Source organism: Oenanthe melanoleuca, chromosome 2 (genome assembly GCF_029582105.1).
Source record: "Oenanthe melanoleuca isolate GR-GAL-2019-014 chromosome 2, OMel1.0, whole genome shotgun sequence".
In the NCBI taxonomy this organism is placed as follows: Eukaryota; Metazoa; Chordata; class Aves; order Passeriformes; family Muscicapidae; genus Oenanthe; species Oenanthe melanoleuca.
This window is the reverse complement of record NC_079335.1, coordinates 85,518,038-85,535,583: the sequence shown is the minus strand read 5'-3', so window position 1 is coordinate 85,535,583 and position 17,546 is coordinate 85,518,038.

Below are 17,546 nucleotides of genomic sequence, written 5' to 3'. Positions count from 1 at the left end.
CACTGAAGTTGTAAAAGACTAGTCTGTGCACAGAGAGTAGGAGCTGAGGACAGCCAAGCAGGTTTTCTTCCTGTAGGGCAATGAAATTTGGCTGAATATTTACATGTCTAAGCTTTCATTCACATCTGCAGCTTCTGTCTCCTGGAAAAAGTAAAATAGAAGGGACAAACATGGTTCACAGAGATCTTATCAGGAAGGCAGGAAGCAGAGGCTTTAGATATCCCAATTTGATATTTTTCACTTCTGAAAACATGGCAAAAAAGGACCAGAATAGTGTTCTGGGAAGTAAAGTGATCTTTCAAAAATTAGTAACGCATCTGTAAGCAGAAATCAAAGGTTCATGCAGTTCCTAGAGCTACTTTCTCTTTCTTTGAATAGCCTGTTACTGTACACAGCTACTGGTTTTGTGTGTCTGTATCCAGAAAAACCCATCAGGTTCTTCAATACAGCATCTGCTGCTGCACATGGAGGTGCTCAGGACCTTCCTTGTGCTCTGGCAGGGGAAGAGCAAGAGGCTGGCACATGTCAGCACAGACACAGGAGCAAGAGACCAGTAGTCTTAAATGAGACTTGCTGATACAGAAAATGCTGCAGGTAACTGCATCCTAAAACTTTCACATTTCTAGGAAAGAAAATGAAAAAAAAAACCCCACCAATCTTTGTTTAGGTTCAAGGGGAAACTATGCTCAGATATGTAGACTCTTTTCTTTTGATTTCCCCTCCCTTCATCCCTGTCCTTGTAAAGCCCCCTCCATGCCACTGGTGGTTAGGAACCTCCCATATGCTGCTCAGCAAAAAAGTAGAAAAAATGTTTTAGAATTACTTCATTAACTGTTTTATTATCCAGCACTTCAGTTAATGCTCTATGATGTACCAGCATAATTATAACAATAATTCCTCAACACCAGCTGTGTATTGAGGAGGTTATTGGGTATTTCAGCTTGTTTCTTTTACACTGTCATTGCTGTGGATCATCATACTCCTGGCAAACAATTATGAATTGTTTGTTCACTGTTTTAACCCAGCTGAACTCAAAGAGGGTTGATGGAGTGAAGAGGACTTCATTACATATTAACCATAAGAAGGCTTTTAAGCTTACTGGCTTACTCACCACCATCCTTCTCTTTTGTCTAAGTCACTGGTAAAATATGAAGGCCATGCTCTGTGCCTCTTGCCCATGCCTGAACTGCACTGGAGCTACTTTGGAAACCAGATTTAACCTGAGTGCAGCTCATGGTGTCTGCTCCAGAGCAGGAATCTAAGGAAGTAGCTCTAAAAGATCCATTCAAAAAATAAGCTGTATGGAGGGTAAAGCAAAAAAAACACCAAATGACTGTAGTTTAGTTTTCCTAGTCCTTGCTTCTGATGGATGGCTGTAGTTTTCAACTATGTTTTAGGGTGATGCAAGATGAAGTATCCTTTTCTAGCCTAAGGAATAGCTAGAAGACATAAATCATATTTAAAGCTTAGTCTAGGCCACCAGCACCTGCCACTTTTTATATTAAAGAAGAAAAGAAACCTAACTAAGCTGACCATAAACCACGGGTAGAGGTGAGAGGGAGGGGTGTTAAACCAGCCTACATCTGTGATTTCCATCATGGACAGTGTCACTCAACACTTACAGGGAAAAGGAACCAGGGATGTAACCAGGCCACCATGAAGTTTCAAGAACTCCAGAATGCAGCAGGCTGGCCAAGAACAGGCTTTTCTGTCCTTGTACCCTGTTCTTACTCTTGCCTTTGAAGTATAAATGTGCATCCAAAAGCATTCACACAGAAGAGATTGGTGGAAGAGATGGGGCTAATAGAAAACAATGCAAATAAACACAAAGTGCATTTGGTGCTGAAGGTGGCACATCACACACCTTCTTCCCAGGAGAGGGAAAAATGAAGAGCCTAACCCTCCCTCAGGCACTTATTTTCAGTGTGCTTTGCACTCCCCTATGTCCTCAAATATCCTGTGCAGGCAGTGTTGGCTGGAAAATGCTAGCCTGGAAAAGCATTAGCTCTCACCTTTCTTATAGAAGCCTAGAGTCCTTTCTGCTGCCCTTTCCTTAATAAATACCAGGAGAATTAGAGTCATTGCTCTTAGCATCCCAAGACTGCTACTGATGTCAAGTGCCCCCTACTTCATGGTTATAAATTTGCTATTCTGTTTTTTTTTTTGTTGTTGTTGGTTTTTTTTTTGCTACTTTGTTGTCTGGATTCCATTGTGACATTGTGGCTTTCAAATGAGCCCTGATGGGAGGATTTTAATCTGAGAAGTAAGCATATTTTTCATTGTGTTTCTAGACTGCCAAGAGTAAGTAAGAGGATGATGCACAGCAAAACTGACTCTCTTTGACGTTAAAACAAGCTGCCAAAAGAAGGCTACAGAGAAATTAAAGATTCAGTTTTGTCTGACCCTTTCTGCCCCATTCTGCTGCAGTGTGTATAATACTTGCTTGTGGATCCTTGCTCCTTCTACTGGCAGCTGATGCCTCTCACCAAGAAGTGGTAAAGGAGATTATTTCTAGAAAGTGTATTGCAAAGATTAATTAACTCTGATTTGCAGATGTCAGTGCATTACCTCTGATCTTCTTAAGAAATAAGGTTGGTGGGGGTTATGCTGGCTTTGAAAAACTGGATTTTTTTTTTTTTTAATTACCTGCTAATCATGAGAGGTTTTAATCCAGCCAGAAGGCTTTGAGCAAACATTACCTGTTCCATGTGAGGCTGAGCATTTAGGCATGGCACAAACAGAACCCAGCCCTACTAGGAGTGACTTCAGAAGATTACAGCTTTGAAATGCAAAGTCTTAACCAAGGCCACTTCTGCAAATTCTGTAACCCTTCATTTCAGAACTGGCAGAAAATGTTCTTCCCCCTCAATAGGCAGCAACTGTTAATACACATTGTACCATTTAACATCTAAAAATATCTCAATCAAACTCTCTTGGAATTTTGTAGTTCTAGTGCCTTAGGATTACATAATGTATGCTGATACTGGCTAACACTGTAATCCAGCTCTCCCAATTTTTTTAAGTAATCAGAAATATATAATACAGTTCACAAAACTTTTCAAATGTATGCCAATATAGCAAAGAAATTATCTGGCTTTAAAGGAAGTCTGCTTTGTATGGCACTCTTTCAGACCCCTTTTCCACTCTTATTAACATACTCCTTTCCTAACACTTCTAATTTTCTGTTCACTTCCTCCACCCCCAATTCCAGTTGCTGAAATCAAAAATTTATGTCATAACCACTGTAAGCATCCCCCTTTCCTAACTCCCTCCAAGGCAGGATGTAAAGACCTTGCACACCAAAAGGTGCTGCAAACACTCAGATTTAACAGGTAACACTTCTCCCAGAGGCACAACATTTTCATGGTGAAGGGTCTCCATTTTAACCTAGTGGGACTGCTGCAAAGAAACTTTTTATGACAGGATTTTGCTGGGGCTTCCTTGCCTCAAGGGAAGTAAGAGCCAATTCAGTTAAAAAAACCCCCACAAAATCCATGTACTTTCCCAGAGCAGTGCATAGAGCATGGATACCCAAAGCTCTGTTACTTCATGATTCAGGTTTATCCCACAGTGGACCAGAGATGAAGCCTCCATGAAATGAACAGGAATTTCTCCTGTAGGCTGAGGTGTCTTCTGCAGCATCAAACACTGAATACACAGGAGTGTTATCAGAACAACTACAACTAATAAATCAGTGTCTTGGGAAGCACAGTAATGAGAATGACTTCTCAGCTGACATTTTTTAATGTGTACAGTATAAACGTTCTCAAAGCACTGGGAGCCATCCAAAATTGCTCTGCTAGAATAAAGTTTCATCAACCCTTACACACCTTTCCTCCATACTTAAAAAAAACTTCTGTCAGTTGTAGTAGCTCATGAATTTTGTAAATTCATGGAAGTAAAGCTAGAGGCTTTCCCTTGTAAGGCACTTTACCTAAGGCATGGTAGCCTTAGGGCATCATGAGACACTCTGTCTCCTGGAGGAAAGACTCCAGGGGCTGGGTAGCTCTAACCCAACACCATCAGCACAAAAAGGGTCAGATCCAAACATTATTGTTCCCTTTGGGAGAAAAGCACAGCATGGTCCTGTTTCCCAGCCAAGGCAATTGTTTGCCACCCTCGAGGGTGCTCTCTCAGTGCCTGTAACATGGCACAAAAACAGGACAGCACATGGCCCCTCCTCACAGAAAGCATCACCACCATGCAGGAATTGCAGCCAGCTCCCTTTGCAGGGTCCTCTTCTGTTTGCTGAGGTGACTGAGGAGAGAGATTTGATCTGGAAAGTGTCCTACTTACTTTGAAGTCAAGGGAGAAGATTTTTCTAAATCATGATGTTTTTCTTTCTTCAGTCCAGTCCTAACTCACCAGTCATTAAAAATTACCTTGATTTGAAGCAGGAACTTTTCCAATGTCTTTGATTTCCTGCCTCAAAAGGCTGCTCTGTTCCTTCAGGCTTGCACACAGCCTCAGAGGGCCTTCTGTTTCCACACATTGGCTGAGCACATGAAAAGCAGCCTTGATGGTGGGTGGCTTTGTGCTGTCAAGTGTGACACTGACCTCCACCTTCCCCTGGCACTCACACCTGCTCCATATAATTCACATCATGCTCCTAAAACCCGGTTCAGAGAACCCTTTGATACAAGTTCATCAAGGTCTCCCTCAGCCAGGGGAACACATGTCATTTACTCACAGGAGGCCAGTGTGCTCAGCACAATGGCTGTGGCTTTGCACCAGAGGGTTTCAGCTGGGAAGCACACAGGTGTAACAAACCAGGCACACTGTGCCCACCACATCAAACACAGACACCTCCTGAGTGACAAACAGGTCATGGGAACCTTATAAACCTCCCTTTTTGTGAAACACAAAAATGGAGCACAGAACAAAATAAAGTATCGAAAAACCAACCCAAACCAAACCACAAAAGCCCCCAAAACAACAAACACAAAAAGAAGAGACAGTTTCTGGATTGATCCTTCTTCCAATAAAGTCAGTAGGAGTTTTGTTGTGTGCATCAAAGGTCTCACAGAGTCTTCCTTCCCCCCTTGTCAGTAGATCAGAATATCATTAAGAGAGAGCAGGTTGCTTTGCATAGGAAGCTGAAAGAAGACATGCCAAAATGAAAGGGAGAAAGGAGGTGTTAAATTGTCCCAAAAGTTGTTTCACCAACCTAATATCAATTTATAATGAATACAGGATGACAGGAGACTGACCCATATGTCCTATGAACACAAAATAAGCCAATTACACAGATATTTAAAGACACCTGAAGTCTCAGCTGAAACTGATGCCAGCAGTAATTGGGAAAAGGATACAATTTTTTCAGAATCTGGTGAGTCAGAGGATTTCTATAGGTTTTCCAGAGAGGATGATGCAATGCTCTGTGAACAATAAATTAGGAATCATATCATGACTGACCTCAGATTTGCACTATAGGTTGCCTCTGGACTTGTAACTTGTTTCCCTTCCTAAAAGATATCCTCCTTGTTCAGTAAGCAGATGTTGATCACTGCAAGATCTCATCTATTGTGCAATTAAGAATTATTCCTAACTGTTTGTGTCTAAAAAGACTCAAATTAAAACAAGCTAGTCTTAACCTTAACTTTCAAGCTTCCACTGTTTCTTTAATAAATTAACTATTATTTCTCAGGAGCTGGGGAAAAGGGATGAGGGACCCCCACCACTCCATTCATTAAGTGATTGTTGAATATTTTTGCCACTTTTCTGCCTCTTGTTTTCATTGCTCTACCTCTATGCAGTGCCTTTGCTCATTTAAATACCTTTCCACCAATTCTGAGTCCCATTTCTCACCTTTCCAGCAGCTTCCAAATTCAGATTTCAAGGGGATGACAGAATTTTCTCCTGATATTCTCTTCTGACTCTTCTTTCTCCCCTGTACCAGCAGTGCCTCAGCCCTTCAGTCAGGACTTTTTCTAAATAAATTAACCTATTTCTAAAACTGAGCCCAAGGCATCTCCTCAGCAGGGAATGTGGCCTCCCCTGCCACAGAGAACATTTGGCCAAAAAGCAGATCTGGTGAAATTTATCATTGTTTCTCAACTCAGCCAAAGCAGAATGCAGAATTTGGGGCAGCCTTTGCAGTAGCTGGTGCCATTTATTAACCTGCCTGTAGTTACATGAGTCAATAAGAAATGAGCTGGTTGTACCCAGGCAGTTTTCCACTGACATAAGGGAACACACACAGCTGGCTGCAAGGAGCCCCTTCTCTTTGATGGACATTCAGTAATGGATTTGCTGCACTGAAAGCAAAGTTTTATTTCAACACTTGTTTTTAAAAAGCAGCAACCAGTTGTCCACACCCCAGTGGTCTGTGTAATTGAGTTCATGACATATAACAATGTTTACTAAGAAAGTGGCAGATGGCAATTATTGTGGTTGTTTGGGGGTTTTTGGGTTTTTTTTTTTTTTTTGTTTGTTTGTTTGTTTGGTTTGAATTTTTGTTTTGTTTTTTAAAAAAATTAAATTTTTTTTAGTTTTAAAAAAGGGCACATATGTATATCATGATTGTGCTTAGGGTATTCCTGTTAAAAACAACTTTTGTTTATTGAAGGATATTAAAGCTTGTTTAAAAAACATGTCCTCCATGAGAAAGTGGCAGATGGAATTAACAAGCTCCTGTGCTATTTTACTTAAAAACACTGTATAATAAGAGGCTATATGTTTTAAAAAATGCATTTCTGACATAATTTGTAATCTTTTCCTGGGGAGAGGACATAAACACACTGAGGAAGGTGGCATGGCTGTGAGGAGAGGGCAATTCTCCAGAAAGAAGGGCTGGGCTTGGAAAAAGTAAAGGTTGGCTCTTTATAAAAACTGCTGCTGAATCTCAAAGGGAGAGAGAAATGAGGGCAGCCACACCATGCAGGTTTATCCTCATTGCCATCAGACTAGCAGATACAGAGGAGGCAGGTCACAGGGGCAAGTGCCCATGGAGGATGGAGATTCTGAGGCCACATTTGAAAGGACAAAATCCTGAGAGGGAAGTAAGTGTCTCAGTAAATTCAGTGTGCAATTGCACAGTTTGCCCTGTGCCTGCCCTGGCTCTGCAGGTTAGTTACAGTGACCTGCTTGAGGGATTGTATTTTCATAACAGGTTGAAATAAAAATGCTAAAGCCACCTTTCTAGGGGCCCAGATCTAGGGTCAAGATCTTCCAAACATGTGACAGGCTGTGTAAATCACATGGACCTCGGACCCCTCTTGCTCCCTTGAGATGCCAATGGGTCTGTTCTTTGCCAGTCACTGGTTCATCTCTTCTTCCTTCAGCCTCACTGGACAGAAGTGTTCAAATCCTTTCAGGTTGTTTCCACTTCTCCCAGACCAGATTCCCCTTCCCTGTCTCACAGCAGCTGGGGAATGTAGGCAGACTCCCCAGGGATGTCTGAAGCAAGTACAGCATGCTTGTCTTGGTGACCACCAGGCAGCTCTTGTCTGTGACTGCTTTTCCACAGATGTGCAAGAATGGTGCAGGTTTGGAGAAATTATTTGTACTCCAGAGACAGATAGTTTAATAATAGTGGTCAAAAAAATTATATTAAAAAAAAAACCAGTGGAAAAGCATGTATTAATTAATAACTACTTGAGTAACTTGCTAGAAGTTGATTATCAAGACCCTGTGGCATTAGAGCTCTAGGAGGGCAGAGAAAAGGATAATGCAACATAGTTCTTTGTGTAATGGAGACGCAAAAAGAGAGTTTTATTTAAAGAAACACTACATTTTCATAGGGTAGTTTGTGCCATGCAGAATAGAAAAGGCTCATTGGTCCAAGAAGGCAACACCTCTTTGAAAACATGCTTACTGCAAAACATCACGTAGGACACACACCCTGCAGGTGCATTATCATTGTTATAATTCCTTATCCTTGAGCAGCCTGAGAAACCCAAGGCTTCAAGGCTGCTTTTTCCCTGGTTCCCAGCAGTATCCAACAACATGACCCTTTAGGAGGCAAGACATTAATGGAATATTTCTACCTTGAGGATTCAAAATTAAATTACTATTCCAGTCTGGGCTACATCTTGCAGCACAGGATCAGCATTTCCTGCCATGAGACCAGTGGAAGCAATTCAGAAAGCTGGAATCAGAGAAGATGGCAGCGAGAAGATCAGCCTTTTATTTTCCTTTAAATGATGCAGATGTAACAAAGTGTGACACACTGTGTTTATGAAAACACCCCAGACTGACCCCACACCTGAGTGTGGGCAGGCAACAAGGGGATTTCCTTTCTATTATGAGGCTGGTGCTTGCTGCCAGGGCTGCTCTGCAGTGGAACACAGCTGTCCCAAAACTGCTCAGCTAAATCTCAAGGACCTTGGCCTTTAGAGTCTGTGCTCTGCATGCAGAAAGGACCCAAACATTGCATCTGAATTAATACAAGCTTTTATGATGATTTGGTAAGCTTTGTTCCCTTCTAAACAGAACAATTCACTGAATACTAGAGTTAGATAAATACACCTTACAATCCTTGGAGCAGGACCTGTGGCCTGCAGTGAGTGCTTAGCCACCACCCAGGCAGAGTCAGTCTTCCATGGTTGTTTCTACCCTCATAATTACACATGTAATCACTCTGAACCAGGAAGAGCTGCAACAAAGAGAGGACCACTTCAGGATATGCTCTAGTTACCTGCTTAGGATGTTCTCCAGGGAAGTGAAAGCCACAAATGCAAATCTCCTTGAGCAGTAAAGAAATACCCATATTTTTATCTCCCCTTTCAGAAACTGGTGGTTAAAAAGCTGCCATCACCATTTCATGCAGCACCTATGCAGAGCTCTGTGATAATTGCTAGAGACTTGGAGTTAGGTTTTCAGGTCCCCTAGGACAGCATGGAGGTTTTGGAGATGTTTTTAGACAGAAGCATCTCAAACTGACGTTAGGCATCCGAATCCTTTTGGAGAAAAGCCCTTTGCTGTCATTTGAGTCACACCTGTTTCCCCCAGGTAAGACAGATGCTGCTAAAGCAGGGCCTGAAAAAACCCAAAACATGTTGATTTCCTTGATTTGACTTTTAGAAAACAAAAAATGGAGAGAACAGGCACTGCTTTCATTTCTTTTTTTGAAACAGCTTTGCATTCAGCAGCATTCTGTGATCCACTTAGCAAAATTCCAATTTCCAATTTTGCAGCCTAGCAGTTGCTTGAATTGCCAAAAAAAGCTTTTTACTCCAATGGATGGTTCTGAGACAAAGGCTGTGCTGTGCCCACCTGGGTCACTAGTGAGCAGCAAGTGGGTGCCAAGTACATGACAGAAACAGTGATTTGCTGGTAGAAGTGTAAACAGAGCAGGAGAGACTGGATACTCTTAATATTAAAAAAATAATGGTATAAGCACTTTTGATATTATGCTTAAGGAAAAAAGTGACAGTGGGAGTTGACAGAGAACAGACTGTCTGCCCAAACACTTCAGCAGCACTGAAGGAGAAGAAAACCAGAAGCTGGGAAAGCACCCAGCCTGTATCTGACATGGCTGATGACAGCTATTCATCATGTTTCAAAGCTGGACATCTGGGTTCTTGCTCTTTGCCACCATCTCAGGAGCTCCTTCTGTGAAGCTTTGGTGCCTTATCACAGCTGCCAGCACAGCATGAGGATGTGAGGCTGGCAGGACCACAGGATCCTTCTCCAGGAGCTGTGAATGTGGGTGCCAGCTCTGCTGCAGCACTCCCTGCTCAAGCCTGGGGCAGTAAGCGTGCAGTTACTCACCTGCTCTTATTTGGAGACCAAAGGCCACTGTCTTGACCCACCCTGGCAGGTGTTACCTTGGTGTTTGCTGTTGGAGGAGACTCAGGAGAAGACGATGGGTGGAATTGGTGCTTAAGAAGCTGAAAATAATTTTTAAAAACGCAAAAAACACCAAACCTTCCCCCCAAAACAACAAAAAAATTTCCCACTTGCTCCACATAAATTCAGCTCTTTGTCAATTTACATGAATGGAAACAATAACATTGAAATTATTTACCAAAATTACAGTGTGCTCTTTCACTATCACAAAAACAAAGTATTTTGGATGTTGCTGTATAAAAATAGCCCATGACATCAGTTCTGTTTTGCCCTAGCTCCAGAAAAAGCTGTGGACTACAAGGGATGTGTGTGTGGAGGTATTTTTAGGTTGCCTATTGGGGACCATTTGGAGTAAAATCAGTACTAAATCTGTCTCAATCATACAGGGAACAAAATTCACTTCAGGGGAAGAGGAGAAAGCAGAAGCAGCTAATTTCTCTCACAACACCATGCTTTAGGTACTTCCCCTGCATCACCAAAGAGGGAGAGAGGAGCAGCAGCTCCCTCTGGAAGAGCTAATTCTTGTTTCCCTCATCTGACCTTTAAAAGAGCCCAGAAAGACTAAACAAGGCTGGAAGAATCCAGATTCTGAGGCTAAACTGCAAAAACTTTCCAAGGAGCCCCAAGAGCCACATGTTGCCAGCACCCTCACTGAGACAGCAAATATCCTGTGCCAGCTTTGGCATCTCCTCCTCCTCTTCATCACCTTCTCCTCTCCCACAGAACCAAACTGCCTGTGACCTTTTGGGGGCTCCTTTCTGCCACATTCCTGAGCCTCAAGAGACCCAGATTTTCAACTTTTTTTATCTGCAGCTGCAGTAGTGAGGAAGGTGGACAAAAAATTCTGAAGCTGTGAAATAACCAGACTGAATAAAACTCACAGCTATGTTTTCTTTAAAAAAATTAAAGAAAAAAGAAAAAAAAAAAAAAGTCCTGAGTCATTAGATTCCATTATTTGTGATGTAATTGATAGCACACAGCACGAGTCTATTTCATCAGTGAGCAAACAACAACAGTAATAAGAAGACATCTTGTTAAGGCACTAATCTCCCATTAAGGGACAGCTGTGGGTTTTCATGGAAGATGTCACTCTGGGTACCAGCAGAAATCACAGTGTGCTCACGTGCAAGGTTTGAAGTCAATTTATGAGAAAGTATGAGCAGGTGGCAAATGCATTTCTGTTCCCTGCAGGAGGCTTCAAAATAATGAAGCATATTCTGAAAATTCTGTGGGGTTTTTTTTCAGATTATTGATTAGACATATTATTAAAATAGGAGCTATACAAGAAAGGAAATTACTAAGGGAAAAGCTGCCACAATTTTGTGGATTATTTTATCAAAGAAGAAACCATGAACTAAGTGCTCTCTGGATATGTTTTTGTTACAGTTACCGTATACATTTTTATCACAGTTCCCCTATATATTTTTATGACAGTTACCTTTTGCATGTAGTGCTTAGCTGATGGTTTTACGTGCCAGAAACCCTGTCTGCAGGGAGAGCCCTTGTGTGTGCACACCAGATAAGAGCTCTTTGTCCTGCTCTGTTATCAAGGCAGAGCTCCCAGGGCTGCCTGCTCACACACCTGCAGAGCCCAGGCCCGGGGAGCTGAGCTGTCTCCCAGCACTCCAAGCTGTGCCTTGTGCTCAGGGCTGGGTTTTTGCCTCTGTTGACCAAATCTTACTCGTGTAAGGCTCCGTGGAGCGTGACTCAGCCCTGCCAAGGGTAAGTGGTGTCAAGCACAGCCAGCAGCCTCTGAACAGCCTATCTACTAAACCAGCCAGCAAATACCTACAAATAAGGGAACAGCTCAAAGAAGTCTGGAATTCCCTGGGAATGAGTCACAGACACTAAAACCTGCCCAAATTTAGCACGTAGTGTTTTCCGAGCTGAAGGAGGGTACCAAGGTGAAACACCCAACGTTTGCAAAGGCAGCTCAGCCCTGGCTCTTTCACAGGCGGATCCCAAGCACTTTGCCAAGTAGGTCGATATCATTACACTCCCTTCTAAAGCAGGGTGACAAGAGGCAGGGTGAGGAGGGGCAGCCTCCAAGCAAGAAGTGTGGCCAAGGGCAGAACAAAAGTTTCCTTTGTCACTCACCAGTGACCTTCCAGTCTAAAGGTCCAGATATTCTCTTTCGTTGGGGTGGGGAGGAAAGGAGTTTGTTTCAATTTCAGATTAGTGCTTTGAATCAATTATACCTTTGAATTTATTTAATCTAATTACTCAAATTTTAATTTTTTCCCCTTATCAAATATATACTAAAAAACCCTACAGCTTTGTAAGAGAATCTGTTTAAACCAAAACTAGTCCCACTGTAATTAGTTCTTAGGTCCATGAGGCGGGGAGCCAACACTTGATATTTAAATGGCCCCATCCTCCCTTTTACCAAAATTCTGAATAAAATTTATATGATCCTACGGCTGACCCAACAGCACTGAACACAGGGGCTTTGCAGAAGCTGGACAAAAGCTGGAGGAGACACTGGAAGAATCCATCTGCTCACATTCCCCAGTGAAAGGCTGGTTTGTGAGCTTACAGGTTAATGGAAGCATAATAACATACAGCAGAGCCATGACAGGAGTCGTGATGGGACAAATATCACAACCTTGGCTTCAGAGAATATCCTGTACCCTACCCCACAGTTAACCCCTCTTCTCCCACCCAGACCTCTCCTCTGGAGCAGACTCCTCCAAGACCACTGTCACTGAGGAAAACAGAAAAATGCTATTGAGTAAGATGCTTGAAAGGTTGAGTCTACTATGTTTGTCCTCCTCAGCTGCTGAAAGCAGGAACACAGAATAATTAAACTCCATGTGATCTGCCAGCAAAATGTTTAAATGCCACTGCTATGTTTCTCTGAGTCCTTATTACAGAATCCATTGGTGGGAGATTGCCATGCACAAGCAAGGTGCTCCATTATCTCCATGTTCCTTTGAAATAAGTACTTCTCAGGAGCTTCACTGCTGCTCCAACAGGTGTTATCTCATGTGATGACCAAAGTTTTCTAATTTAGTTTATTGTTTCCATCTCTTCCAGTCCAGATTCTTACATTAGACAAATTTCCCATCAAGCACTGATAATGCAATGGAAAAATCTCCCTGTGCTGCCTCCAGGAGAGCTTTTGATTTGCCATTAGCCTTATGAATAGTTTTACTCTGAGATTCCTGGGAAGCAGTGTTAACTACATCTAGTCCAGCATTAGCTACAAAGATTAAGAGGAATATTTCTTTTTAATTGAAAACTGAAATCCATTTAGAGAGAGTCCCTGAAGAAAAGCCATCTGAGAGATACTTGTTTCTCTAAACCATGCTCATGTGAACAGCACCACAGCTTGCTTACAGGGTGAAAACATGTTTTTCTGCAACATCAAGCCCATCTTGCTCAAAAGCAAGGGAGAGGAAGAAGTGTCTTGTGTATTCTGTATGTTTTGTGCACCCACAAAGGAGGAGAGATAGGAGGAGAGATACAGGTTTTGTACAGTCAAAGTTACATTCATGCTCTTACAAAAAAGCTGGCTGTTCTTCCAGAGAAAGCTGTTAACATTAGAAAAAAGACACTTCCTCCTTTACATTACAATGAACAACCTGGTTTATACACCTGGTTTATACATTATCAGTTGTCTCAGCTGTTATCTAAACTCTGTTTATGATCAGAGATATATAACATAATATTGTAGCACACCAATAAAACTAGATGAAGAGTCACACCTTAGACAATGCAGAGTTCAAGGACATCACATTCCTCCTTTGCTTTTATTGATAGTTGTGATGAACTAGGCCAGTCAGAACTTCAACCCTCCACCAGGAATGGAAAAGCACCAGCATGGCAATCCAATAATCACCATCTTTTGGGGTAAGATCATACAAAAAGGGGGGGAAACAGTCCAGGGAAGGACCACTGCTGCTTTTCTCTAATGCTTTCACTCTGCACTCCAAATGTTGTAAGAAAGAATCTCCAAGCTTACAGACTCCCTCACCCTGTGCCTGGCTCCCTTCCAGCTGGGGAAGAGCATGAGAAGGCTCAAAGAAAAGAGGTTAACTAGGGAATGTTTAAACTCCTTCTTTACAGCTTGAAGCAACCCCTTGCTAAGGGCCTGAAACCAGGAAATGCAGAACTTTTAAGAGCTTTTCTTGCATCATTCTCAGCCCAGAGTATTTATTCTCTGTCACAGAACACAGGAAGGAGAGGATCTTGCTGCTAGACTGACCAGGAAGCTTACCACTCCACTAATTTCCAAAGGTTCTGCTGTGGTTCTTCCCTTAGGCTGTCCCAGGGCAATGGGGCTCTCAGCATCACCTGCAGACAGGACACAAAGCTGCTTCCCTGATGGGATGCTTGGATGGCTGCACCCTGCACTAGCTCCCTGGAACTTCGTGGGCAGCTCTGAGGTGCTGCCAGCCTCTGGAAACCACCTCCTTCTTTAGTGCCTAGCAAAGGGTTTTCTTTGAAAATGAGCATCATCATAATTAGCTGGCAGCTTAAGAAAAGGTGCCCTAAACGTTTCCCTGGGAAGTCAGAAAGTTCCTTATTGCTCCCTGATATCTGACAACCATTCAAATCTGAGTTCTGCAACAACCCAGGGCAGGGAAGTAGCATTTCCCTGGCTTCCAGGGCTTAGAAGTAGAGGCATGCCCAGCCCAGTGACACACTAAGCAAACGTGGAATTTCCGGCCCTTGTCGGAGGGTTTAAAGATACACGTGCTGCTCCTGGGGCTCTCCTCTCCTCTCCACAAGCTGGGGCTGTTTTGGAGGAGGTAAACACACAACCCAGCTTTGAGATATTTCTGAAATACTACCCCTTCCTCTCCCCTTCCTTCTCACCCTGAGTCACTCAGAAAAGTGCTTTGGAAACCTGTTGGGTGCAGCACACCAAGGAGCTTGGCCTGCTGTATTTCTCTGTCATACTGCTAAGAAAATGGGATCCCTGTGCTTTCCCAAGCCTCACACCTCCTACAGCCTCGGCTGCCCTCCATGGCTGCCCACCCAGGAGAGTTAATCTAAGTTAGTGTCAAGTTGTTATGAAATCCAAAGAGGAGAGCAGCATTTCCCTTTGAGCAAAGCAATGGATTAGCTCTTAGGGGTTTGCAACATGTGCAGTCAGAGCTGATATCCTATTCTATGATGTTATGAAACATGTTGGATCTAAAAAAGGAATAATTTAAATGTTATCAGAAATATATTTTCTTCATCTCCCTCTGTGAGCGCTGATAAGAAACACTGTGGTGACATTTGTTATCACTGCTTTTGTACATATATTTAGCAAGGACAATGACAAATTGGATTTTGACTTCCTCCTCCTATTTTTGTTTAGATTCAACTTAAAGCTGCTACAGTTTCATGTAATTCAAACAAACACATTCTCTCACTGCATTAGCAGATTGTCTGTAAGAGGCTGAAAAGAGCAATAAATCTGGGAGTGTTCCTTATCCAGAATGATTTCCCTAGAAATTTCTAGCAGGAGTCCTCAAGCTGTACATAGTTTGTAATCACATTGATGTGAATAGTCTGTAGTCAAAGTACAAGGCAGACTGGCTAAGTCTGAATGGCCTGAAGGATCACATGGAATCATTTCTAAGAAAAACATTTCTACATCTCAGCTGCATGTTGCAAAGAAAAAACTCATTAAGAATAGAAAATCATAACAGCTATATAAAAAATTATGAAGATGAAAAAGAATAAAATAGTCAGAGAACAGATTAACACAGGTCTATGAAACACATTTGGATCTCCAGTTCCTCTTAGCCTTTCCATTTCAGGGAGGAAAAAATGCACTCTTGTCAATTAATCTGCACATTTGGAGGCATTTTAGTGCATGCCTGAATGCAAGTCTATGCTAATAGGACATCATTTGGCTTACAAAACTGAGGACTTAGAAGTGAAGAAATGGCAACAGGAAGATTGCCTTTGCAATCTGAGACATCTCCTCTCACTTATGCAGGCATGCACACATCTCAGTATGAGACTGCTTGTACCTATAGCTCTCCAATATTCCCAATAAAGCTGCAGACATTTGCTCTGGAAAAAAAAAAAAGAAACTAAAATCTCCCTCTCCAGCCCCAGGACTGTGGCTGCAGAGGTAGGGCACAACCAGGCTCTGGGTGGGAGAAGAGTTTTGGCACAAGGTATGGGAAGATGAGGGCAGCACAGGGCAGGAGCTAATCCCTCTGCACTCATGGCAAGTCAGGGCAACTCCACCACCCAGTCCCAAAACAGGAAACCGCACAAGGTAGATAATATTCACCCAGGTTTGAGTCTCCCCTTCCTAAATCACCTGCAGCCAGCCTGAGGCATCACTGTGCTCCAGCTGCCCATCAGCACTGTGGCCCTTGCTCTTGCAGATCTGTCTGCCAAGAAAAGTTATTTTTCTTGTATGCTTCCTCATGGTGTTGGCTGAAGGGTCTAAGGATTGCAGGAACTGCATCATGGAAAAAAACCAACAGATAAATGGAAGGGATAAATGGGAACATTATGAAAGCAGTAGGCCAGATACATGAAAATTCCAAGGTGGGTCTGTTAGTAATTTGGAATGCATTTCTCATTTAGGAAAGCTGGTACCAAGAGCTGCAGATCATAGGTGAATCACCAGGTATTTACTGGAGAGCAAGGAGGGGCAGTGGTTGTCCTGGCAGCCTTGCTGATGTTTTTCTGAAATTGGAATATGCACATAGCAGTTCTTTTCTCCTTATCTAGTCCTCAAAACTTCTTGTAAGTATGCATGCATGCAAGTCACTCCAGGTTAGCTTTGTCAGAATAACAACCAATCATTCCTCATACACAGGTCTGGCTTTTCTGAATTCCCTTGAAGGTTGAAAGCTATTAAGTTGACATGTTTTTCTCCATGTGATTCCCCTAGTATGGCTTTGTGGTGGCCTGATGTCATACTTAACCACAAAAGATCATGATCTAATATACCATAACTATTAAAAAAATATAGTGTCCAACACATTGGTTTCCAAACCTCACAGGGAAAATATTTATGCCATAAAACTTCTCAGCTTTTCAAAGAGAAGGGCCCTGAAAGATGACATTTAAAATACCATATGGTATACTTGGTGAGTAGGAACATTAAATGGGTGAATTTGCTTTTTTAATTATTATTATTTTACAGAAACATTTGGTACTTCTCTAGAATATAGAAAATATTCTAGAGACATGAAAGAATGTTCCTTTCAATGTCCAGGTCTCCTTTATACCACTCTGGCAGTTCAGCATTGCTGGAGCAGTATAAAGCAGCCTCTGGGTGAGAATCCAGTTCGGGCAGAGGGGAATTGTAATTTAACATGTCAATCATTTGCAGGCTGGAATTGAAAAAAAGACTTATAGGAAAAAATATGAAATTCATCTGCAGCAAAGTGATGGTGGGGAAGGTAAGGCAGCAGAAGGTACTTGAAGGACAATGTGAACAGGCAGGAGACTGTGAAGGGACAAAAGTATACTAAAAAAACCCAAAACCTAGTCTAAAAAAGACAAACCCTTCAAGACAGACTGTGGCTTCATTCCCACATTTGTCTAGGGTGAAAGCTGGCAGTCCCTAAGAGGCAGAGGAAGGGCTGGGATTTCCCAGGTCACATGCAGAACTCCAGCCTTCTCCCAGGCGTGGGGCACAACCTCTGAGCAGGAAAGGTGCTTACAGCTGCTTCCTGTTCTCTAAGAAAACTTTAATAACATCACTGTCTAAACTAATTCATTCTCTGCAGAGCAAGAAATACAATCACTGCTACCACAGGCAATCTTCAATGCATGCATTTCCATTT